At 36.3% G+C, this 26,411-nt stretch overlaps 1 long non-coding RNA gene across 13 annotated transcripts in view; it reads left to right on the top strand.

The window, feature by feature from the left end:
* The window catches only part of LOC132681168 (uncharacterized), a 159,793-nt gene that overhangs the window by 81,033 nt on the left and 52,349 nt on the right, over positions 1-26,411 (top strand). For 8 of the 13 annotated variants that reach the window (XR_013556060.2, XR_009610900.3, XR_009610906.3 and 5 more), the window contains 2 exons: positions 8,538-8,669; positions 18,114-18,249. The exons of 2 other annotated variants lie outside the window; for them this stretch is intronic. This is a non-coding gene — a long non-coding RNA (uncharacterized LOC132681168). The remainder of the gene's footprint in view (positions 1-8,537; positions 8,670-18,113; positions 18,250-26,411) is intronic. 3 more of the 13 variants (XR_009610901.3, XR_009610909.3, XR_009610903.3) reach the window with 2 other exon arrangements.

Genomic DNA, 26,411 nt, shown 5'->3' on the forward strand with positions numbered 1-26,411 from the left:
TGGGGAATCTCCATACTGTTTTCCAGAGTGGCTGCACCCATTTGCATTCCCACCAACAGTGCAAGAGGGTTCCCCTTTCTCCACATCCTCACCAACACCTGTTGTTTCTTGTGTTGTTGATTTTAGCCATTCTGAAAGGTATGAGATGGTATCTCATTGTAGTTCTTTACTTGGTTTTAAACTTGTAAAATAAACTCAGCAAATTTGTTTCAGGAGAGCATTTCCAAAATAATTCATAGCTAATAGAGTTAAGTAGTGCTTTGAAATAAACTTATTTTCTCTTAAAAATTAGATGTCCAGTAATAGCCTTATTTATATATACAAATATACCTTATTATAAGATTTTATATAGTACAAACATTTATATATTAAAGATTAAAAACTTTGGGAATACATTTTTTCCCCCAAGTAGAATACAAAGGTAAGTAATAGGATTCTGAAATTACTTGTTACCTTACATGGCCTTGACCAAGCCTAGGTTCTCCTGTTTCTTGGTGAAAAGTCTGTAAACATTTACATTTCATTACAGAAACTGTGTACTTTTAAGAATGACATCTTAGAATTTTGGAGATGCCCTCAGTCTGTGCATTTTCCTTATGCACTTGGCTTTATTTTATCACTTTAAAATAATTGTAGTTTAATGGTAGATTTAGATGTATAATTGTACTTTTTATTAATGAGAAAAGACAAAAATGAAGCATTAGGGATTAAAATAGGAGAGACTAATACAGAGAAGATGGGCATCATATATGAAACTCTGTGGAGACTGTAGATTAAATCAATGTAAATAACAATATCACTACTTGAAAAATGCATAGTGTTTGAAAGAATCAAAGAAAATCACAGCAAACCTTACAAGCAGTTATTTAAGTAGACCATACAATATGTGATCTTTTGTGTCTGCTTTCTTTCACTTAGTGTCGTGTTTTTGAGATTCATCCAAGTTGTAGAATATATCAGTTCTCTTTTCCTTTTTATGGCTGAATGCACACACACACACACACACACACACACACACACACACACACACATGCAATACATACATACCTCAATTTGTTTATCCGTGTATCCACTTAAGGGCACGTGGGCTGTTTCTATCCTTTGGCTATTATAAATAATGCTACTATAAACATTCATGTACAAGTTTCTGTGTGGATATGTGTTTTCATTTCTCTTAGGTGTATACCTAGGAGCAGAATTTCTGAAGCGTATGGTTATTCTGTGTTTGCCTTTTTGAAGAATAGCCAAATTGTTTTCCATAGCAGCTGTACTATTTTGTATTCCCACCAGGTATGTATAAGGGTTCCTGTTTCTCTACATCCTTGCCAACACTTGTTATTTTTATTAATTTATTCTTTGATTAAAGCTATCTTAGTGGATATGAAGAGTTTTTTCATTATGCATTTCTTCAGTGACTAGAGATATTGAAAATATTTTATGTGCTTTTTCTTCTTTGGAGAAACTATGTACGTTTCTTGCCCATTTTTTATTTGGGTTTGTTTGTCTATGTGTTGAGTTGTAAGGGTTCTTTGTATATTCTCATTTTTAATCCTTTATCATATCTATGATTTGTAAACTTTTTCTCCATTATTTAGGTTGTTCCTTGGCATTCTTGATAATGTTGTTTAATGTACAACAGATTTTAATTTTTATGAAGTCCAATTTGTCTTTCACTTTTATTGCTCATGCTTTTGGTGTCAAATCTTAGAATCTTTTGCCAAATCTGAGGTTATAAAGATTACCCCTGTTTTTTCTTCGATAACTGTATAGTTTTAGCTCTTAGATTTAGGTCATTTATTTGAGTTAATTTTTATATAAGAAGTGAGGTATGGGTCCAACTTCATTATTTGTATGCTGTTATCCATTTATCCCTGAACCATTTGTTGGAGACTGTTCTTACCCTGTTGAACGATCTTGTCAAAAATCAGTTGGTTATGAATGATTGGGTTTATTTCTAGACTCATTCAGTTCTATTCTGTTGGTCTCTATACCTATGCTTATGTCACTGCCACACTCTTGCTTAGTGTAGCTTTGTAGTAAATTTTGAAATTGGGAAGTGTAAGTCTTTCAACTGCATTTTACTTTTTGGATATTATTTTGGCTATTCAGAATCCCTTGTAGTTCCATATAAATTTGAGAAACTTAGTTCACTTTGAGGAGTAGTGTCATCTTAACCATATTAAGTCTTCCAATTCATGAGCATGGAATGTATTTCCATTTATTTAGGGTGTTTTAATTTCTTTCAGCAATGTTTTATAGTTTTCAGTGTATAAGTCTTTCACCTTCTTTGTTAAATTTGTTCCTCAGCATTTTGTTCTTTTGAATGCTATTGTAAATGGAATTATTTTCTTAATTTCCACATTGTTCATTGCTGACATATAGAAACACAACTAGTTGTTGTGTGTTGATCTTGTACTCTGCAACTTTACTGAATTCATTTATTAGCTCTAGTAGGTGTGTGTGTGTGTGTGTGTGTGTGTGTGTGTATGGATTCTATGGGATTTTGTATAAGTAGAATCATGCCATTTGCAAGTAGAAATACTTCTACTTCTTTCTACTTCTAAAAGACATTATCAATTTGGATGCATCTTATTTCCTTTTCTTGGGTAATTGCTCTGACTAGAACTTCCACTACAAAGTCGAATAGCAGTGATCAAAACATGCGTTTTAGTCTTGTTCTTGATCTTGAGGTTAGGCTTTCATTCTTTCACTACTATGATATTAACTATGGGTTTTCCATAAATTCCCCTTATCATGTTGAGGGAATTTCCTTGTATCCTAGTTTCTGGGCATTTTTATCATGAGAGGGCATAGAATTTTGTCAAATGCTTTTGTTTTTGTTTTGTTTTTTTCTTTTTTTGGCATATATAGAGATTATAATGTAGTTTTGTTTTTTAATTTCTATTAGTGTGGTGTGCATTACATTGATTGATTTTCATATGTTGAACCACCATTGCATACCTGAGTTATATCCTGCTTGGTGATGATGTGTAATTTTTTAAATGTGCTCTTGGACTTGGTTTGCTGGTATTTTGTTGAGGAATTTTGTATATATTCATAAGAGATACTGGTCTGTAGTTTTCTTATGTTATTTTTATTTGGCTTTGGTATCAGTTTAATGCAGACCTCATGAAATGTGTTAGAGTTCTCTATCTTTTTGGAAGAGTTTGAGAAGGAATGTTGTTAATTCTTCTTTCAGTGATGGATAGATTTCACTAATGAAGCCTTATGGTCCTGACTTTCCTTTTGTTGGCATATTTTTATTAACTGATTCAATCTATTTGTTACTGGTCTGTTAAGACTTTTTACTTTTTGAGTTAGGCTTGGTAATTTGTGTTTTCCTGGGAATTCATCCATTTCATCTAGATTGCCCAATTTGTTGGTATAAAGTTGTTCATGGTATTTTCTTATAGCCCTTTTAGTTTTGTAAAACTGAACCACTGTTCCTCAAATTTATGTGCAACTTCAAGAGACTCCAAGTAGTCAAAATAGTATTGAAAAAGTGAATGTAGTAATGTCCCTGCTTTCATCTATTATTTCAGTTATTTGCATTTTCTTTTTTTTTTTCTTAGTCAGTCTAGCTGAAGGGTTCTCATTTTTGTTGATTTTTTTCAAAGAACCAATCTTTGGTTTTATTGATTTTCTTTATTGCTTTTCTCTATTTTGTTTCTCTTGGCTATAATCTTTATTATTTCTTTCCTTCTCCTGGCTTTGGGTTTAGTTTGTTCTTTTTCTGGTTCCTTAAGGTGTGAAGTTGGTTTGTTGACTTGAGATCTTCTTTTTTAAATGTAAGTGTTTGCAGCAATGAATTTCCCTCAGAACACTTCTTGTGCTACCCCTTGTATGTTTTGGTATGCTGTGTTTTATTTGTATTTATTTCAAAGTGTTTTTTTTGTGCCTAGTGAGTCTTTACTTGTTCTACTGGTTGCTTGCTTAAGAGTATGTTGTTTAATTTCCATGTGTTTGAGTTTTCCAGTTTTTCTTCCAGTATTGATTTCTAGCTTCATACTATTGTGCTCAGGGAAGATACTTTGAATGATTTAGATATTTTTTTTAATTTGAAAATTGTTTTATGGCTTAACATATGGTTTATTCTAGAGAATGCTCCAGTGCAGTAGAGAATAATAGATATTCTGCCATTCTTGGGTGGAGTATTCTATATATGTCTCTTGGTCTAATTGGTTTATAGTATTGTTCAAGTCCTTTATTTTCTTATTGATTTTCTTTGTACATATTCTGTCCATTATTGAAAGGGGCTGTTTAAGTTTCCAACTATTACTGTAGACTGTCTATTTCTTCAGTTCTGTCACTGTTTGCCTCATATATTTTGAGGCTTTGTTGTTTGATGTGTATATGTTTATAATTTTTTTGAAAAATTTATTTTTATTAAAGTATAATTAACATAGTGTTATATTAGTTCAAATGTACAGTATAATGATTCAACAATTCTGTACATTACTCAGTGTTTATCATGATAAACATACTCTTAATACTCGTTACCTCTTTTACCAATCCCCCATCTACCTTCTGGCAACCACCAGTTTGTTTTCCTTATTTAAGAGTATTTTTTGTCTCTTTTTTTCTTTGTTTTGTTATTTAAATTGCACTGTGAGTGAAATTATATGATATTTGTGTTTATCTATCTGACTTATTTCACTTAGCATTATACCCTTAGATCCATCCATGTTGTTGGAAATGGCAAGATCTCCTTCTTTTACATGGCTGAATATGTATGTGTATACATACATACATACATACATACACACCACATCATCTTTATCCATTCACTTATCTTTGGACACTTGGGTTGCTTCCATATCTTGGCTATTGTAAATAATGCTGCAATAAACATAGGGGTGCATATATCTTTTTGAATTAGTGTTTTTGCATCCTTTGGGTAAATACCCAGTAGTGGGAATTACTAGATAATATGTTAATTTTACTTTTAATTTTTTCAGGAACCTCCGTACTGTTTTCCATAGTAGCTGCATCAGATTGCATTCTCAAGAACAGTGAATGAGAGTTCCTTTTTCTCCACACCCTTGCCATTTATGCCTATAATTCTTATATCTTTGTGATGAATTGATCCTTTAATCACTATAAAATGTTTTTCTCTGTCTCTTGCAACAGTTTTTTTTTAATGTTTACACATTTCTGAGAGAGAGAAAGAGACATTGGGAGAGGGGGAGAGGCCAAGGGAGAGGGAGAGACAGAATCCGAAGCAGGCTCCACCCTCTGAGCTGTCAGTGTAGAGCCTGACGCAGGGCTTGAACTCACGAACTGTGAGATCATGACCTGAGCCAAAGTCGGACTCTTAACTGACTGAGCCACCCAGGTGCCCTCTTGCAACAGTTTTTGATGTAAAATGCATTTTGTCTCATGTTAATACTGCCAGCTGGGCTCCCTTTTGGTTACTATTGGTATGTAATACCTTTTTCTATCCTTTCACTTTCAGCTTATGTGTTTGGGTGTAAAATGAGTCTCTTATAAGCAGTTTATTGTTGTATCATTTTTTAAATTCCTTCTGCCAGTAGCAGTTTTTTAATTGGTGAGTTTAACCTGTTTGCTTTTATAATGATTATTGATTATAATTATGTGATTATAAAAGTGATTATTTCTGCCATTGTTCTATTTGTTTTCTCTGTGTCCTGTTTTTTGTTGTTGTTCCTCACTTCCTTACGTGCTGCCTTCTTTTGTGTTTGATTTTTTTCTAGTATACCTTTTGATTCTGTCTTCATTAAATTTTTTTGTTTTATTTGAATATAGTGGACAATGTTACATTGGTTTCAGGTGTATTCATTTCTTTTTATGTTTATTTTTTAGTTATTTTCCTAGAGGTTACAATGGGGATTACAGTTAACATCCTAAATTGATAATAATTTTGTTTAAGGCTGCCTGGGTGGTTCAGTTAGTTAAGCATCTGAGTATTGACTTTGGCTCACGTTATGATCTCACAGCTCATGGGTACAAGTCCCATGTTGGGCTCTGCACGAACAGAGTGGAGCCTGCTTGGGATTCTCTCTCTCTCCTCTCTCTCTGCCCCTCCTCCACTCAAGTGCACACTCTCTCTCTCAAAATAAATAAATAAACATTTAAAAAAAACTTATTTGAATTGATACCAGTTTAGCTTCAGTTGAAAAATTAAGTCTACTCCTTTCTAGCTTTATCCTCTCCTTTATATTGTTAGTGTCACACATTGCATCTTTATGCATTGTGTGCCTATTAACATAGACCTATAATTATTTTTTGTGCATGTCTTTTAAATGATACGAAAATAAAAAAAAGATACCAAAAATTCAATAATACTAGCTTTTATATTTACCTATGTAGTTACCTTTACCAGTGATCTTTATTTCTTTGTATGACTTTGAGTTACTCTGTAGTATCCTTTCATTTCAACCTGAAGGACTTCCTTTAGCATTACTTATAGAGAAGATCTACTTAGTAGTGAATTCCCTTAGCTTTGCTTTTCTGGTAATGTTGTAATTTCTTTTTCATTTTTGAAGCATTGTTTTGCTGAGTACAGAATTCCTGATTGACATTTTTTTCCTTTCAATTTCTAAAAATATGTTGTCCTCCTGTCATTTGGCCTTCCGAGTCTCTGATAAGAAATAGGCTGTTAATCTTTTTTTCTTTTTTTAATTTTCTTTTTAAAAATTTAATCAAAATTGGTTAGCATGTAGTGAAACAATGATTTCAGGAGTAGATTCCTTAATGCCTCTTACCCATTTAGCCCATCCCCTGTCCTGGCTGTTAATCTTTTTTGAGAATGCTTTGTGTATTATGAGTTGCTTCTCTCTCTCTTTTTAAAAAATTTTAAATTATTTACTTATTTTGAGAGAGAGAGTACAAGTAGGGGAGGGGCAGAGAGAGAGAATCCCAAGCAGGATCTGTGCAGTGAGTGCATGGAGCCCAATGCAGGGCTCAAACCCATGAAACCGTCATGACCTGAGCTGACGTCAGATGCTTAAATCACTGAGCCACCTAGCCACCCTTGAATTGCTTCTTTCTTTCTGCTTTCAAGATTTTGTGTCTTTCAACAGTTTGTTAATAATGTGGTGTGGATTTCTTTGTCCTCCGTAGAGTTTGTTGAGATTCTTGGGTGTGTATATTCATGTCTTTCATCAAAATTGGGAAGCAGTATTTCTTCAAAAATTTTTTTCTGCTTTTTCTTCTCCTGGGGCTCCCATAATGTGCACATTGAGATGTTTGATGGTGTCCCATAGGTCTCTTAGGCCCCTGTTTATTTTGCTTTATTTGTGTTTATTCTTTTCCTCAGAATGTGCAGTTATAATTGCCCTGTTTTCAGATGTGATGGTTATTGCTTTTGCTTGCTCATGTTTGCTGTTGAATCCCTTTCATGAATTTTTTATCTTTTGTATTGTCTAGCTCCATAATTTCTACTTTTATCTGTTTAATAATTTCTCTTTGTTGATATTCATTATTTGTTCATATGTCGTTTTCCTAATTTCCCTTGGTTCTTTGTCCATGGTTTTCTTCAGTTCATCAAACATATCTAAGGTAGTAAATTAACGTTTTTGCCTACTAAGTTCAGTGTCTAGGCTTTTAAAGGATGGTTTCTGTCAGTTTCCTTTTTTCCTATGAAAGTAATATTTTCCTATTTGTGTGCTTTATAATTTTCTTGTTGAGATCTGGACATTTTGAATATTGTAATGTAATTTAGGAAATCAAATTCTTCCCACTACACCAAATAGTGCTGTTGTTACTTGATGAAGGTTGCAGTAGCTCATTTGTTTAGTGACCTTTCCACAGTGGATTTTGCAAAGACTGTATTTCTTGTCATGTATGATCACTGAAGTCTATATTCTGTTATATCTTTGGTCAGCCAGTGACCTGACAGAGATTTCCTTAAATACCTGGATCCAATGAGAGAACAAAAAAAAATTAAAAAAAAAAATTTTTTTTAATGTTTATTTATCTTTGAGACAGAGACAGACAGAGCATTAACGGGGGAGGGTCAGAGAGAGAGGGAGACACAGAATCGGAAGCAGGCTCCAGGCTCTGAGCTGCCAGCACAGAGCCCAACGCGGGGCTCGAACTCACGAACCATGAGATCATCACCTGAGCCGAAGTCGGAGGCTCAACCGACTGAGCCACCCAGGCGCCCCGAGAACAAAAAAATTTTTAAGGGTATTATGTCTCTGTGACTTCCTCCATTGATGGTAATGAAGCAACCTGATGGGTTGAACCACTGGCTGTCTCTGTCCTGGCCCCTCAGTGAACTGCTGTATAGATCAAGACACAGAACTTTGGTTTTTGGAGGAGAAAGTCTCTACTGCCCACCCTGATGCCAAAAAGCTGCATCAGGAATTTAGGCCATTGTCCCCATGGTTACTTTCAGCAAGGTTGTGGATTATAGCTGTCATATGTAATGCGGAAATTCACCAAAACTTACCAGTCTTTTTCTTTATCAAGTGTTCCCTTGGATGCTACCAGTGTTCAGCTAGACTCCAGAGTTCTGAAATAGTTGATTCTAACAGGTTTTTTGTTTGTTTGTTTGTTTGTTTGTTTGCCAGAATGATAGTTGTTTTGGTGGAGGGACTGATTCTAGAGCTTCCTACTCTGCCATCTTCCATGACACTGCTCCCTGCCATGTCCACTCTTAAAAGTGTTCCAGTTTGGAAAATAATTTTTTTGGTCACCCATTGGTAAGTAAATGACAAGAGCAAGAGAGAGAGATGAAAAGAAAATATAAACCATGAGGATCATCAATAAATATTTACTGACTGCTTAAGGAAGATAAGCTGTTAGATGAATGCTATAGAGTTTTCCTAGTTTTAGTTCCATTTAGTTTGTATCTGTTGGGAGGTTTTTATACTAGGTTAGCATGGGTGCAGTGAATGCCTTTGTTGGCAGGGTTGACAAAGCACGTTGATTTGTATCCTGAGTTTAGATAAGGGGTATTATAACATGTAAACTAAGAGATGGAGTGAATCTGTGGGACAGCTATATCGCTTGTTGCTGACATGGGTGCCATGTTGTCTGTCTTTCTACTTGTTCTACTTTCTCAATTCTGTAGGTGGGTCATGAACAATTGCTTCATGGCTGTATGCAGTCTGCAGGCCTTATGTTGTGTAGGCCTGCTATAGACACTACTCTTTAATTGGGCAGAAAAGTTGCTGCATTGGCTTCCCTCCCATTTCAGAAAGCTGAATACATGCTGTTACTGCAGCAGTTTGTCTATGCCAGCTCGAGGAACAAGAACCTGGGATTGGAAATCAGACTAGGGGCTCCACAGGGCGATAAGGACCATTGCATTTTGACTATTGAGTCTGATTATATTTATAATCATAGGGAGGTGCTTTTTTGAACATGGGTTAATGTGCATTTGCCCATTTTGGAAAATCGCTAGACTTTTACAGTTCCCGATTAAAGTTTTTGGTAACTACTTGGAAAAGACTAATAGAGTACATTTGGGGAAAATGCTTTCAATGAGTGATCTTGTATTGACTGGCTGGCTAACTGTCTCTCCATCACTCTCATACATACTCAGAATGCTATAAGTGATAGAAATTTAATGTTTTCAAGTGATAGAAATTTAATGTTTTCAAAATATAAATGAATAAAAGTAGAAAAGTGAAAATGTTTACTTTTTTTTTCTGCATTAAATGTTCATTAAATTAATTTTGGTAAAATTAAGTAAAATAATTTCCTATTGCTATAAGTAGCCACATTTTATGGTTGAATTTAAACTGTAGAAAGGGGGTTGTGATGGAACATCCATCAGAATATCTGCTGTCTCATATGAAAGGACTGCATATAGTGTCTTGATAGTATAAAAACTTTTTTAACATACTTTTAATTTTAATTAAAATGTCTAAATTATAATATACCAAAGAAAATAGTTTTAATTTTTTCCATAGTTCTCTGTGTGATTTTAATGTTGTGCACATTATTATTGGTGCTTGAGTTTAATATTACCTTCTGTAGCATTAAAATTGTTAACACCGTAGCTTTGGTAATGCACGTTTGAATATTATGTTGCTGTAAACAGCTTCACTAATGCTATATTTTCAGTGAATATTATGGGCCTTCTGTTAGTGCTAGCATTTGAGCAATTTTGCTTTCTATTTTTCTGTTGTGTATACAATGCAAAGTATTCCCACCTGAGATTTCCCCAAAATTTCACTTGGGAAACAGAACAAATTTGAAGGATGTTTTCTGTATGTTGCTCAAATCATGCTTTGCTTTGAATCAAGCCAAATGATGAAAACATAGTCTAGCCTTCTTTCCAGCAAATTGCAATTACCTCTAAGGCCTATAGTAAAATGACCAACTAATTGAGAACACTTGTCTTTGTTTTCAGTTAGCAAAACTTACTAAGAATGTCCATTTTCTGAATTCAAAAAGGTGTGTTTATTTTTAATGAGTTAAAAGTTGGGAGCTCTGAAAATTAAAGCATATGCAGGTTACTCTCTTCCTCAAGGGGACATATACTACTGCTGTGCTCGTGTGAAGTAATAATGAGATACCATAAGCAAACAGTAGATGATTCATGTCAGATGGTTCTTCAATAACATTAGGGGGGAAAAAGCAGCTGATGTATGGGATATTGAAGGCAGATTAAGTTGTTAATGTATATTAGTATATTCTTAATTTCCTTTTAATTGAAAAAGACATATTGACTTTAATTAGAACCATTTCACAGGAACTGTCAATTAGCACATGTCAAACTAGTTAATTCAGAACAGAATTCTTTTAATTAGGGTCTGCTTTCCTTTAACTATGGGGCCAATGAAATCAGCCTTTCCTTATCTAGATTTTAAATGTCTCTAAGACATATAATACAAATGTAGACTCTTATCTATTATTAGAAGCCCATATGGATAACATTAAAATGATGATGCTGGCATTGTTCATGCAGCACAAATCAGAGTCCCTTTATGACTGTTAGAAAAAAAATGGCTTTGAACAAAGACTATTTTAAATACCAGATTTATCCTACTTTAAAGAGACTACAAAATTTATGACATGCATGTTCACATTTAAAGTATTATTTAATACGTCTGCTCAAATAAATGGGCCTATTCAAACGTTTTGTGTGTTCTATCAGCCGAAGACACATAAAACATTGTCAAGCCATACAGCAACATTTTTTCCTTAAATGAACTGTAATCAAAAAGGGAAAACAGACTGAATGATTTTTTTTTTGCACAACATAAAAATAGCATTGTTAACTTTCATTGCATCCAAAGATTTAATACGAATAGTTGATACGGTGACTAAACCACTGGTATGAGCTAATGTAATCTTAGTTAATCAAACTGTAAAATCTGAAACTTGGCTTTTTCTTGATGTAATGTTGTGGAATTGCAGCATGTTAGTTACAGTTGGCATGAGGATGAGCACGTAGAGTGAGTTTGCTGGGGCAGGACTCTATGGTGTTCACCTATGAAATAGGTATACTCAGTATTAAAAGAAGATTTAAAGTGGCATGTAAAAGAAAATTAATTGGAAGTCTAGCTTACTTTATCATGTAAGATTTAGCCGCTATTTTACTGAGTTAAAGTAAGCAAGGATTACAGAAATCAATAAAAAAGAATATTTAATAAGCCAGTCTGAATTCCAAAGAGAATTATCTAGTATGTATCCTCATATTTGTCCATTTGTGGTAGGTACATTTAATGATAACTGTACTGTTCCTTACTAAAGTATGATGTAGTGTAGATGTCTCAGTAGCTGAATTTGTGACAGTCGAATTAAATGAATAATTGTTGTAATCTTCTAATTTTGATTAACAGGCAAAACAGAGTATACAAAAATATGAAAAAACAACCAGAAAAACCCTTTTCCTTCTAGAGTTGACCTCTTTTTCTGAACTGTTCTTAGAGGGACCTCAGCTCTCTACTGTGTGTTTGAGAGACACAACTTACAGTTAGCATGCCCATATTTGTTTCAATCTGTAGCTTTTAATTATTTTTGGTGCCATATAGTCACTTGAGTCTGGAATAAAAGATATTAATCCTCTTCCCAGAAAATATACATAAGCAGACATGCACTAAATGTTCAGGGTGGGAAAACGTTATGAAAAATAATTTGGTACAGGCTGCTGAAAGATGGAACCTCAGTTTGATATAATTGACTACTTGTAGTGTTGCAGACACTGTGCTTGGTCTGGGAAAATAACAATGAGCAAGATGAGCAACCTTAACATCTGAGTAACTGTGGCAAATTATTAACACATTTTCAGAAATTACTGTGTGATTATTATTTTAAAAGATTTTTCTTACTTTCTGAACTGGTTAAAAATTGACCTATATTTACAAATCTTGGATAAATTTTATATGTGACAAGATTGACAATTTTACATAAAAATTGAAAAATACAAGTATTGAAACAGTAGATGAGACTAATTTTATAAGTTTAATTCAACAGATTTTATTAATCATTTCCATCCTAATTATAATTCCATTTTGGTTAATAATCTTAGGTGATATTAATTAATGCTATAACTTTGATCCATCTTTTTGTTCTGTTTATTCACTTAAATTATATAATTTATAATAATTTATGAAGAAGGCATAAGGCATACTAATACAGTTTTACGAATTAGTCTTAAACTCTAAACTGTGTAAAGGATCTTGGGTGGGGTGCTAATTAATTTCTTGATTATCTTTGAGTTACTTATCTGTGCTATGCCAGGGTTTAAATTCAAACAAACTTTTGAGTAATATCAACACGTGCAGAATCTGTTATTCCACTAGATAGTATTAATTCCTTTGTAACTTCAGAGGGGTCATTTGGGTGTCTGTGTGTGTGCATGTACGTGCACATGTTTAATCTTTGGGTATACTGTAGCACTGTTATGTATGTATAAAACTTGTTATGTATGTATAAAACTTGCATACTTAATGTGCTTTTAGTCCCATTTTTATCCTTGGTTGTCTATAGCAGTTTAAATTGCCTTGTCTGTTTCAGGGGCACCTGGGTGGCTTAGTTGGTTAAGCAGCTGACTTTGGCTCATGTCATGATCTAATGGTTCATGAGTTCGAGCCCCGCTTGAGGCTCTGTGCTGACAACTCAGCACCTGAAGCCTGCTTCAGATTGTGTCTCCCTGTCTGTCTGCCCCTCCTCTCCCCTGCCCTCTCTTTGTCTCTCTCTGTCTCTCTCTCTCTTTCTCAAAAATAAACAAATAAATTAATTAAAAATTGCCTTGTCTATTTTACCTTTTGTAAAGTTGACCATTGGTGTATTTGTCAGCAACAAAAATTTTGGCCTTTGGAAATTTACAGGACACATGAGCCTTAACTTGGTTTAATCATCTTAATGGTATAGATGGTATAGGTTATATACATATTGATAAGAATAGGCAAAAATTACTCAGAGCATATGTTTTTGAATCAAAACCATAGCCATTTTATTTATTTATTTACTTATTTTTAGAGAGAGGGAGAGAGAGAGGATGCACGTGAGCGGGGTGGGGAGAGAGATAGAGAGAGAGAGAGAGAACCCCATGAGGGGCAGAGAGAGAGAGAAGTGAGGCTCACTTGGGGCTCGTGTTTTTCCTTGAAACAGGGTTTGTGCTCACCTGGAGTGGAGCTCGAGCTCAGCTGAAATGGGGCTAATGCTCACCTGATGGGGGTTCAAGCTCACCCCAACTGGAATTTGTGCTTCCCCGATATGGGACTTGAACTCACCAACTGTGAGATCATGACCTGAACTGAAGTTAAATGCTTAATGACTGAGCCGCTCAGGTGCCCAAAACCATACCCATTTAACTCTGACTTGGTTAGCTGCATTTTAACAGATTATTTAAATTATTAGGAGCTGTGATTTCAAATAGCTTTATCCAAAGAGGAAAATTATTGAAATCACTGGAATGTTTTATGTAAAGGGATGTAACTTTCAGATGAAAAATTTGAATTGTTGGATTTTAAGAGTTAATTGGAAATTTTCTTAATTATTTCATCTACTTTTTGATCCTTAATCAACATCATATTGATTTTAATAGGGACTAAATGCACCACCGTGAATGTGGGATTTCTATACTCCATATGTGTGTAACTAGCCCCACCTCTGCAACCTCTGACATACACTTTTTTTCTGTCTATTGATAAACAGTTGTCTAACATATTAACTACATAATTTAGTAGATTTAATTTTTTATATCTTGAGAGTGTGTTCATGTTATCTTTTGGAAAGTGACAGGGAGTTGTGTGTGTGTGTGTGTGTGTGTGTGTGTGTGTGTGTGTGTATGTATATATATGTAGGCAGCCAGTCTCAGGTTAGTTTGGTTCAGTTCCACAAGTATTTATTAGGGACGCCTGGTTAGCTCAGTCGGTTAAGCGTCCGACTCTTGATCTTTGGCTTTGGCTCAGATCTTGATCTCATGGTTTGAGTTGGAGCCTGCACTGGAAGCACAGAGGCTGCTTGGGACTCTCTCTCCCTCCCTCTCTGCCCCTCCCTTGCTCATGCTATCTCTCTCTCAAAATAAGTAAACAAACTTTTTTTTTTTTTAATTTTTTTTTTAACGTTTATTTATTTTTGAGACAGAGAGAGACACAGCATGAACGGGGGAGGGGCAGAGAGAGAGGGAGACACAGAATCGGAAGCAGGCTCCAGGCTCTGAGCCATCAGCCCAGAGCCCAATGCGGGGCTCGAACTCGCGGACCGCGAGATCGTGACCTGAGCTGAAGTCGGACGCTTAACCGACTGAGCCACCCAGGCGCCTCTGAACTTTTAAAAAATTAAAAAAAAAAAACCAAAAAACCAAGTATGTATTAACCACCTCTTATTCAGAAACAGTTAATGTTAGCTACTATCTTGTTGAACATTAGTTAAAATGTTTATTTGCCTTTTCCTTGACTATGTAGAATCTTGTTAAAAACTAATAATGTTCAGTAAATTATTAGTTGCCTTTTCAAAATTATTTAATACTTTATAGTTGAAATAGTTTTTTAATTTTATATATTTATTTTGAGAGAAAGCAAGTGAGTAAGAGTGGGGGAGGGATAGAGGGAGAGGGAGAGAGAGAATACCAAGCAGGCTCTGCACTGTCACCACGGGGCTCAATCCCACGACCCTGAAATCATGACGTGAGCTGAAATCTGGAGTCAGACACTTAACCGACTGAGCCATTCAGGCACCCCTATAGTTGAAATATTTTCAATACTATTATCTAGTGCAAGATGAATAATTCCATCGTTACAGTTAATAGTTTAATTTCATTCACTGGTATCATTAGGTGTTCTGGCATATGGAAAAGCTGGGTTCAAATTACAGTATCGCTATTTACTAGCTTTATAAACTTAGATAAATTGCTAACTTCTGAGGTTCATTTCCCTCCCCTGAAAAATGGGAATAATAACACTACTTGGTAGTGTTGTATGGATTAAATGGAATATGTAAAGGGTTTAGCATCTTGTGTCTTTTACATACTCAGTAAATACTTGTTCCCAACCCCTTTTCAGTTTTGTTGTACTAACTGCCTCTACTGAGAAATTTATTGTTAAATAGATTTACTCCTATATGGAAATACAGATTGTTAACATGAATGCTCTACTAATTTGATAGTTAATAGATATTAACAGGGGAAGTTACTACTATCTTTGTTGCTTCAGGAGAATCCAGCTGATGACAATCACCTACTTATGACCAGCAGTCCTTTCTTCACTGTTTGTGTGAAATATATTTTATGACTATCACTAAGTGAAATGGCTTTTATCAAAAACCGTTCGTTTATAATAGTTCAATGTAGAATATTCAATTTTTTTTTGTAAGCTGTCTGCTCAGTGTGGGACTTTAGCTCATGACCCCAAGTTAAGAGTCGCATCTCTACCAAATGAGCCAGTCAGGCACTCCCAAATATTCTTGAATAGCAATATTAGCTCCTAAATATGTGAAAAAGATGTATAAAAATAACCTGTAATTGTACCAACTAAAGGAAACCATTGTAAATATTTTGGTGTGTTTTATATGTATATGCTGAAAAATTTATTAGGCCATTACATTTTATTCATAATTGTGATTTAAATGGCTACACAGTATTCATTTTTTAAACCAAGTTCTTTTTGAAGTTTGCATTTTTTTCCTGCTCCACTAAGTTAGAATGAACATCTTTATATATATAAACTTTATATGCACTTCTTATTATTTCCTTAGGATAATTCTTAGGAATAGAATTACTGATCAAAGAGAATTAACATTAACATTTGATATATATTAACCCAAGTTGCTTTCCAGAAAAGTGTCAATTAATACTCCCACTAGCCCCAAATATGACCTTCTGACAAAAGAATGAATTGCTTTTTGAATATACAGTTTGGCTAGTTGTTAAGTCAGTTGATTAATATATAGTTTTTGGCTAATTGATTCTTTCCTAATTGATTCAGTTTGGCACTAATTTAGGAAGAGTTTGAATAACATTATAATGACCCATGTGATCTTTCCTGGGATTTTCTAAAGATAGCTTTTAATTTAAAAGTAATGTTTAAAGTAACATTTGGTGTAAGTGGTAGCTGGTATGCCAATTTGACTTAGTCACATCTTGATTTTTATATGTGTTATGAGGTCTCTTTGGGGCTAATATAGCAATTTTTAGAGGAAAATGAGATTCTTCTAATGTGCAATTAAAGTATTTGCATTATTGGCAATATATAGGGAGAAACTTAAGGGTAAAAATCAGCTCATTTTATTTTGTAGAAAAATCGGAAATAGGAAAAATATGCTAACATGATTATATCTAATGAGGGAAATGTTCCATGCAGATGTCTTTTTTCTATTAATCCCTAAAATGACTGTATGCTTTTATTTATATGGGTAACATCAGATACAAACATGTTACTAGAATATATTGACACTTACAGAAAAGACACACAATATGAGTTTAGAATTTTAATAAATTCTCTTTTAAAGGTGATTTAAATCTTTAGATAATGTAAGATTTGAGATTTCAACAAAGATGTAATGTCTGTATATGCTACTTCTGAGAGTTATTTAGATATTTTTTTTCTTGCTTAGCTGTGTTTACTGCAGCTTCTAACATAGGGGATTGAGAACTGGGTCCTGTGTGATGGATCTTTTATGGGACACAGAGAAATATAATTTTATTTAGTTATGTTTGAAGCCTCTATCTAGGCACACTGCAAGCAATATTATTCTTACTATCACATATAGATAACAAAGTCACAAGCTCAAGCTAACAAAAAGGGCATGTGAAAGGAAAAGAGACATTATTCTTGTTTTTGCTGTTGTCAGTAGGAATTTTTACATTTTCTTTGTACATGGGCACCTTTTCATGTTTATTATACTACATTGATAGCACTGTCACATTTCATTAAGTTAACTCCAACTTAGTGAAAATGAGAAAAAGAATACTTTGCTGCTACTATTATTCTAGACTTTTTTCCTATAAATACTTACCTTTTATATAAGTTATGAGTTATTTGAGAATAAGAACGCTTTAAGGACATGTATTTTGTTTTAAGCTAGATTAGGCTGCTAAATAAGCTAAATTTGGACCTCTCCTTTCATGCTTGGTAAATATGTTGTGGTATTAATACAGACAAATACAAACATTTCTTATATTCCGCACTTGTCATTTTTTTTTTTCTACTGAATATATGTCAGTGAAGGCACAGCTTTGGTAAGGGGTGGGGAGACACATATACACAAATGATCCATCCTCTTGCACTGGTATTAGCATCCTTGGTCTTGAAACTAAGGAAAGCAGATAATAAAGTCACACTGGTAGCTACACATAGTTTATACAAACCCTATCAGATTTGATAGTATTCTACACCTGAATGTACAATGACAGAGACAGGGAGTGTGGGTGTGGGGAATTGAAAAGAAACAGAGAAAGGTGTAGAGAATAATGTTCTTGTCTTTTGATTTTTAATTTGTAGAATTAACTTCTTTTCTCTTAAGTCTTGAACTTATGGTTGTAATTGGAGTTAATTTAAGCATAGTTACCAAAATAATGGAATAAATCGTTTCAGACTTGGTATCTTTTTGGTCGCTGAGTATATTCATTAGCTGTAAGTAGGGCATTATGTTGTTTATAAATTTTAATGCCTTGTCATTTGTAAATATACCTGATATTTTAAAAAAAAAGTCCATTTCTCCTTATTTGGATTTTCTTTGCTCTCTAGGATTAATGGGCAAAACATGAACTTCACTCTGAATTTCTCCTGAAATTTTAATTTAAAGTTTACTTTTTCAAGACTCATTTTGAATTACAGAGATCATCTTCTACCTGTAGCCTCTTTTGGGAGGATTTCCAAAAGAGTAAGTTGACTTTCCGGGATATGATACTTTGGGAAACATTTGGCATAAATAATGGATACTTTTATGTTGGCTCCTGCTAATGTGTTAGAGATTATTCTTCAAAGAGTCCAGTTGAATACCAGTGTCTTTTGGTGAGGGGTGGGAATACAGAATCATTTATAAGCCTGATGGTACTATTTGTCAGTTTTCTTTTTCTTTTTTAAACTTTAATAGGCATCAGGATCAACTTCATAAAAAAAGGTAATGTCAGGCTTAAGATTTTAGCAAATACATTTTGGTGGATATTCCATGAGTTTTTTAATGGAATGTGAGGATAAAAGTCAAAGATGTTGATTGTTTTTGTATAACCTGGTGGCTATAGTTAACAATATGACACTTCTACTTTAAAATATGTTAAGAGGATAGATCTCTTGTTAAGTGTTCTTAGGACATAACAAAAAAAAAAAAAAAGACACAAGAGAAAACTAGGGAAGTTTTGGAGATAATAGATATGTTTATAGTATGTTGATAGTGGTGATAGTATCAGGGGTGTATGCATAAGTCCAAACTTATCACAATGTATACATTAAATATGTGCCATTTTTATATGTCACTTATAATTCAATAAAGATTAAAATGCATGTTGATTGTATTTTAAAGATATACTCTGGAGAAGGAGGAGAAAGATACTAAACAGATGACGTCATAAAGCATTCAGTTCTTTTTTTTTTTTTTAATTTTATTTTTTTTTTATTTTTTAATATATGAAATTTACTGTCAAATTGGTTTCCATACAACACCCAGTGCTCATCCCAAAAGGTGCCCTCCTCAATACCCATCACCCACCCTGCCCTCCCTCCCACCCCCCATCAACCCTCAGTTTGTTCTCAGTTTTTAACAGTCTCTTATGCTTTGGCTCTCTCCCACTCTAACCTCTTTTTTTTTTTTTTTCCTTCCCCTCCCCCATGGGTTTCTGTTATGTTTCTCAGGATCCACATAAGAGTGAAACCATATGGTATCTGTCTTTCTCTGTATGGCTTATTTCACTTAGCATCACACTCTCCAGTTCCATCCATGTTGCTACAAAAGGCCATATTTCATTTTTTCTCATTGCCACGTAGTATTCCATTGTGTATATAAACCACAATTTCTTTATCCATTCATCAGTTGATGGACATTTAGGCTCTTTCCATAATTTGGCTATTGTTGAGAGTACCGCTATAAACATTGGGGTACAGGTGCCCCTATGCATCAGTACTCCTGTATCCCTTGGGTAAATTCCTAGCAGTGCTATTGCTGGGTCATAGGGTAGGTCTATTTTTAATTTTCTGAGGAACCTCCACACTGCTTTCCAGAGCGGCTGCACCAATTTGCATTCCCACCAACAGTGCAAGAGGGTTCCTGTTTCTCCACATCCTCTCCAGCATCTATAGTCTCCTGATTTCTTCATTTTGGCCACTCTGACTGGCATGAGGTGATATCTGAGTGTGGTTTTGATTTGTATTTCCCTGATAAGGAGCGACGTTGAACATCTTTTCATGTGCCTGTTGGCCATCCGGATGTCTTCTTTAGAGAAGTGTCTATTCATGTTTTCTGCCCATTTCTTCCCTGGGTTATTTGTTTTTCGGGTGTGGAGTTTGATGAGCTCTTTATAGATTTTGGATACTAGCCCTTTGTCCGATGTGTCATTTGCAAATATCTTTTCCCATTCCGTTGGTTGCCTTTTAGTTTTGTTGGTTGTTTCCTTTGCTGTGCAGAAGCTTTTTATCTTCATAAGGTCCCAGTAATTCACTTTTGCTTTTAATTCCCTTGCCTTTGGGGATGTGCCGAGTAAGAGATTGCTACGGCTGAGGTCAGAGAGGTCTTTTCCTGCTTTCTCCTCTAAGGTTTTGATGGTTTCCTGTCTCACATTCAGGTCCTTTATGCATTTTGAGTTTATTTTTGTGAATGGTGTGAGAAAGTGGTCTAGTTTCAACCTTCTGCATGTTGCTGTCCAGTTCTCCCAGCACCATTTGTTGAAGAGACTGTCTTTTTTCCATTGGATGTTCTTTCCTGCTTTGTCAAAGATGAGTTGGCCATACGTTTGTGGGTCTAGTTCTGGGGTTTCTATTCTATTCCATTGGTCTATGTGTCTGTTTTTATGCCAATACCATGCTGACTTGATGATGACAGCTTTGTAGTAGAGGCTAAAGTCTGGGATTGTGATGCCTCCTGCTTTGGTCTTCTTCTTCAAAATTACTTTGGCTATTCGGGGCCTTTTGTGGTTCCATATGAATTTTAGGATTGCTTGTTCTAGTTTCGAGAAGAATGCTGGTGCAATTTTGATTGGGATTGCATTGAATGTGTAGATAGCTTTGGGTAGTATTGACATTTTGACAATATTTATTCTTCCAATCCATGAGCAGGGAATGTCTTTCCATTTCTTTATATCTTCTTCAATTACCTGCATAAGCTTTCTATAGTTTTCAGCATACAGATCTTTTACATCTTTGGTTAGATTTATTCCTAGGTATTTTATGCTTCTTGGTGCAATTGTGAATGGGATCAGTTTCTTCATTTGTCTTTCTGTTGCTTCATTGTTAGTGTATAAGAATGCAACTGATTTCTGCACATTGATTTTGTATCCTGCAACTTTGCTGAATTCATGTATCAGTTCTAGCAGACTTTTGGTGGAGTCTATCGGATTTTCCATGTATAATATCATGTCATCTGCAAAAAGCGAAAGCTTGACTTCATCTTTGCCAATTTTGATGCCTTTGATTTCCTTTTGTTGTCTGATTGCTGATGCTAGAACTTTCAGCACTATGTTAAACAACAGCGGTGAGAGTGGGCATCCCTGTCGTGTTCCTGATCTCAGGGAAAAAGCTCTCAGTTTTTCCCCGTTGAGGATGATGTTAGCTGTGGGCTTTTCATAAATGGCTTTTATGATCTTTAAGTATGTTCCTTCTATCCCGACTTTCTCAAGGGTTTTTATTAAGAAAGGGTGCTGGATTTTGTCAAAGGCCTTTTCTGCATCGATTGACAGTATCATATGGTTCTTCTCTTTTTTTTTGTTAATGTGATGTATCACGTTGATCGATTTGCGAATGTTGAACCAGCCCTGCATCCCAGGAATGAATCCCACTTGATCATGGTGAATAATTCTTTTTATATGCTGTTGAATTCGATTTGCTAGTATCTTATTAAGAATTTTTGCATCCATATTCATCAGGGATATTGGGCTGTAGTTCTCTTTTTTTACTGGGTCTCTGTCTGGTTTAGGAATCAAAGTAATACTGGCTTCATAGAATGAGTCTGGAAGTTTTCCTTCCCTTTCTATTTCTTGGAATAGCTTGAGAAGGATAGGTATTATCTCTGCTTTAAATGTCTGGTAGAACTCCCCTGGGAAGCCATCTGGTCCTGGACTCTTATTTGTTGGGAGATTTTTGATAACCGATTCAATTTCTTCGCTGGTTATGGGTCTGTTCAAGCTTTCTATTTCCTCCTGATTGAGTTTTGGAAGAGTGTGGGTGTTTAGAAATTTGTCCATTTCTTCCAGGTTGTCCAATTTGCTGGCATATAATTTTTCATAGTATTCCCTGATAATTGTTTGTATCTCTGAGGGATTGGTTGTAATCATTCCATTTTCATTCATGATTTTATCTATTTGGGTCATCTCCCTTTTCTTTTTGAGAAGCCTGGCTAGAGGTTTGTCAATTTTGTTTATTTTTTCAAAAAACCAACTCTTGGTTTCGTTGATCTGCTCTACAGTTTTTTTAGATTCTATATTGTTTATTTCTGCTCTGATCTTTATGATTTCTCTTCTTCTGCTGGGTTTAGGCTGCCTTTGCTGTTCTGTTTCTATTTCCTTTAGGTGTGCTGTTAGGTTTTGTATTTGGGATTTTTCTTGTTTCTTGAGATAGGCCTGGATTGCAATGTATTTTCCTCTCAGGACTGCCTTCGCTGCATCCCAAAGCGTTTGGATTGTTGTATTTTCATTTTCGTTTGTTTCCATGTATATTTTAATTTCTTCTCTAATTGCCTGGTTGACCCACTCATTCGTTAGTAGGGTGTTCTTTAACCTCCATGCTTTTGGAGGTTTTCCAGACTTTTTCCTGTGGTTGATTTCAAGCTTCATAGCATTGTGGTCTGAAAGTATGCATGGTATAATTTCAATTCTTGTAAACTTATGAAGGGCTGTTTTGTGACCCAGTATATGATCTATCTTGGAGAATGTTCCATGTGCACTCGAGAAGAAAGTATATTCTGTTGCTTTGGGATGCAGAGTTCTAAATATATCTGTCAAGTCCATCTGATCCAATGTATCATTCAGGGCCCTTGTTTCTTTATTGACTGTGTGTCTAGATGATCTATCCATTTCTGTAAGTGGGGTGTTAAAGTCCCCTGCAATGACCACATTCTTATCAATAAGGTTGCTTATGTTTATGAGTAATTGTTTTATATATCTGGGGGCTCGGGTATTTGGCGCATAGACATTTATAATAGTTAGCTCTTCCTGGTGGATAGACCCTGTGATTATTATATAATGCCCTTCTTCATCTCTTGTTACAGCCTTTAATTTAAAGTCTAGTTTGTCTGATATAAGTATGGCTACTCCAGCTTTCTTTTGGCTTCCAGGAGCATGATAAATAGTTCTCCATCCCCTCACTCTCAATCTAAAGGTGTCCTCAGATCTAAAATGAGTCTCTTGTAGACAGCAAATAGATGGGTCTTGTTTTTTTATCCATTCTGATACCCTATGTCTTTTAGTTGGCGCATTTAATCCATTTACATTCAGTGTTATTATAGAAAGATATGGGTTTAGAGTCATTGTGATGTCTGTATGTTTTATGCTTGTAGTGATGTCTCTGGTACTTTGTCTCACAGGATCCCCCTTAGGATCTCTTGTAGGGCTGGTTTCGTGGTGACAAATTCCTTCAGTTTTTGTTTGTTTGGGAAGACCTTTATCTCTCCTTCTATTCTAAATGACAGACTTGCTGGATAAAGGATTCTCGGCTGCATATTTTTTCTGTTTAGCACACTGTAGATATCGTGCCAAGCCTTTCTGGCCTGCCAAGTTTCAAAGGAGAGATCAGTCACGAGTCTTATAGGTCTCCCTTTATATGTGAGGGCACGTTTATCCCTTGCTGCTTTCAGAATTTTCTCTTTATCCTTGTATATTGCCAGTTTCACTATGATATGTCGTGCAGAAGATCGATTCAAGTTACGTCTGAAGGGAGTTCTCTGTGCCTCTTGGATTTCAATGCCTTTTTCCTTCCCCAGTTCAGGGAAGTTCTCAGCTATAATTTGTTCAAGTACCCCTTCAGCACCCTTCCCTCTCTCTTCCTCCTCTGGGATACCAATTATGCGTATATTATTTTTTTTTAGTGTATCACTTAGTTCTCTAATTTTCCCCTCATACTCCTGGATTTTTTTATCTCTCTTTCTTTCAGCTTCCTCTTTCTCCATAACTTTATCTTCTAGTTCACCTATTCTCTCCTCTGCCTCTTCAAGCCGAGCCATCGTGGATTCCATTTTGTTTTGCAATTCGTTTAAAGCGTTTTTCAACTCCTCGTGACTGTTCCTTAGTCCCTCGATCTTTGTGGCAAGAGATTCTCTGCTGTCCTGTATACTGTTTTCAAGCCCAGCGATTAATTTTATGACTATTATTCTAAATTCACTTTCTGTTATATTATTTAAATCCTTTTTGATCAGTTCATTAGCTGTTGTTATTTCCTGGAGATTCTTCTGAGGGGAATTCTTCCGTTTGGTCATTTTGGAGAGTCCCTGGCGTGGTGAGGACCTGCAGGGCACTTCCCCTGTGCTGTGGTGTATAACTGGAGTTAGTGGGCGGGGCCGCAGTCCGACCCGATGTCTGCCCCCAGCCCACTGCTGGGGCCACAGTCAGACTGGTGTGTGCCTTCTCTTCCCCTCTCCTAGGGGCGGGATTCACTGTGGGGTGGCGTGTCCCGTCTGGGCTACTTGCACACTGCCAGGCTTGTGTTGCTGGGGATCTGGCGTATTAGCTGGGGTGGGTAGGCAAGGTGCACGGGGGCTGGAGGGGCAGGCTTAGCTCGCTTCTCCTTAGGTGATCCACTTCAGGAGGAGCCCTGTGGCAGCGGGAGGGAGTCAGATCCGCTGCCGGAGGTTTGGCTCCGCAGAAGCACAGAGTTGGGTGTTTGCGCTGCGCGAGCAAGTTCCCTGGCAGGAACTGGTTCCCTTTGGGATTTTGGCTGGGGGATGGGAGAGGGAGATGGCGCTGGCGCCTTTGTTCCCCGCCAAGCTGAGCTCTGCCGTCCGGGGGCTCAGCAGCTCTCCCTCCCTTTGTCTTCCAGCCTTCCCGCTTTCCGAGCAGAGCTGTTAACTTATGACCTCCCAGACGCTAAGTCGCGTTTGCTGTCGGAACACAGTCCGTCCGGCCCCTCCGCTTTTGCCAGCCAGACTCGGGGGCTCTGCTTGGCCGGCGAGCCGCCCCTCTGCCCCGGCTCCCTCCCGCCAGTCCGTGGAGCGCGCACCGCCTCGCCGCCCTTCCTACCCTCTTCCGTGGGCCTCTAGTCTGCGCTTGACTCCGGAGACTCCCTTCTGCTAATCCTCTGGCGGTTTTCTGGGTTCTTTAGGCAGGTGTAGGTGGAATCTAAGTGATCGGCAGGACGCGCTGTGAGCCCCGCGTCCTCCTACGCCGCCATCTTCCGGAACCTCCCAAGCATTCAGTTCTTGATGTAGGAGTTTGTGAAAAGGAATGGCTTCATGATTCTTTGTTTCATTCTGTTGCCTTCATGATGAGTACTTGATACTGCTAATAATGATATTGGTGTATTCCTTGGCATTTAAAGGAATATCAAATATATTCTTTACATTAGAAAGCTTTTCTTCTGCTGAGGCTACTGATTCACAGGAAAAAAAAACCTCTTGGGTATAATCTACAAATGAAAAACAGTTGATGACAGGAAGCAAACGTGGAGGAGGTAAAGAGATGGTGAAGAGATGGCAAAAGTAGGTAGACACTGAGAGAGGAAATATTAGAGGAAGGAAGATGAGGGAGAATGGGTGGGATTAAAACAAAAGAGAGTGATTTTTCTCCTTTTGGCTTAGGCCTCAACCAACCGTGTCCTGGCTTTCTTCCTCTTGCATCTACCCTGATGATCACCCTCCAGCTATTAAAATCACTCTAATTCTGGTGCTAATCCAGTTCCTCCTGACTTTTTACCTTTGCATCCACAGGTATCCTAAGTTCACATGGCCACCATAACTGTCACTGGACTTTGTTTTCCTCATTCCGTTGTCATTTATTAGGAAGCCTTCTTTCTTTCTTTCTTTTTAAATTTTTTTATGTTAATTTATTTTTGAGGGAGAGAAAGAGTACAAACAGAGGAGGGGCAGAGACAGAGGGAGACACAGAATCCGAAGCAGGCTCTAGGCTTTGAGTTGTCAGCACAGAGCCTGATGTGGGGCTTGAACCCATGAACTGTCAGGTCATGACCTAAGCTGAAGTTGGAGGATTAACCAATTGAGCCAGTCAGGTGCTGCTAGGAAGCTTTCTTGAATATTCAAATATTTCCACTTAGTTAATGAACAGATTCACTGTGAATAATAATGCAGTGTCACTTTATGTATGCCAGGTAGTGTTCTAGGCTCTGGATATAAAGAACTTAATGAGTTGAAGTCTCAATTCCCATTGAGCTTATGTTACAACACATGAATAAGTATATATTTGAATTGCTTTGGGGAGAAAAAAATGCAAATGAAGGGGGTAGAGAATCACGGAGTATGCTACTTTAGAAAGGGTAGTTAAGGAAGTTTTGTCTGTGGAGGTGATATTTAAGCAGAAATCTGAATGATGCGAGGGAACAAGCCATATGAGTTTCAGGGCAGTATGTGCTTGGTGAGACAAGTGCATAGGCTTACATTTGATGTCTTCAAGGGTCAGCAAGAAGTGCAGTGGATGGATGGGGAGAATGGTAGGAAATGAGGTTAAGAGTTAGGCAGAGGCTGGTCATAAGCCTGATAGACCACAGTAAAGTTCTTGGATTTTATTTTAAGAATGATGAGGTGGATTCACTCCATGCTAGGGGTATCCTCTCAGATGAGAGCAGAGCTGCAAGGTATCAGAATTCTTACGCACTTACCCAGTTGCATTTATTAATATAAATACTGTAGTAGAAATGGGAAATGGTTGTTCAGGACAGCTTACGCTGAGTCACATT

This window comes from Panthera onca, chromosome A1, assembly GCF_046562875.1.
Source record: "Panthera onca isolate mPanOnc1 chromosome A1, mPanOnc1 haplotype 2, whole genome shotgun sequence".
NCBI classification, from domain to species: domain Eukaryota; kingdom Metazoa; phylum Chordata; class Mammalia; order Carnivora; family Felidae; genus Panthera; species Panthera onca.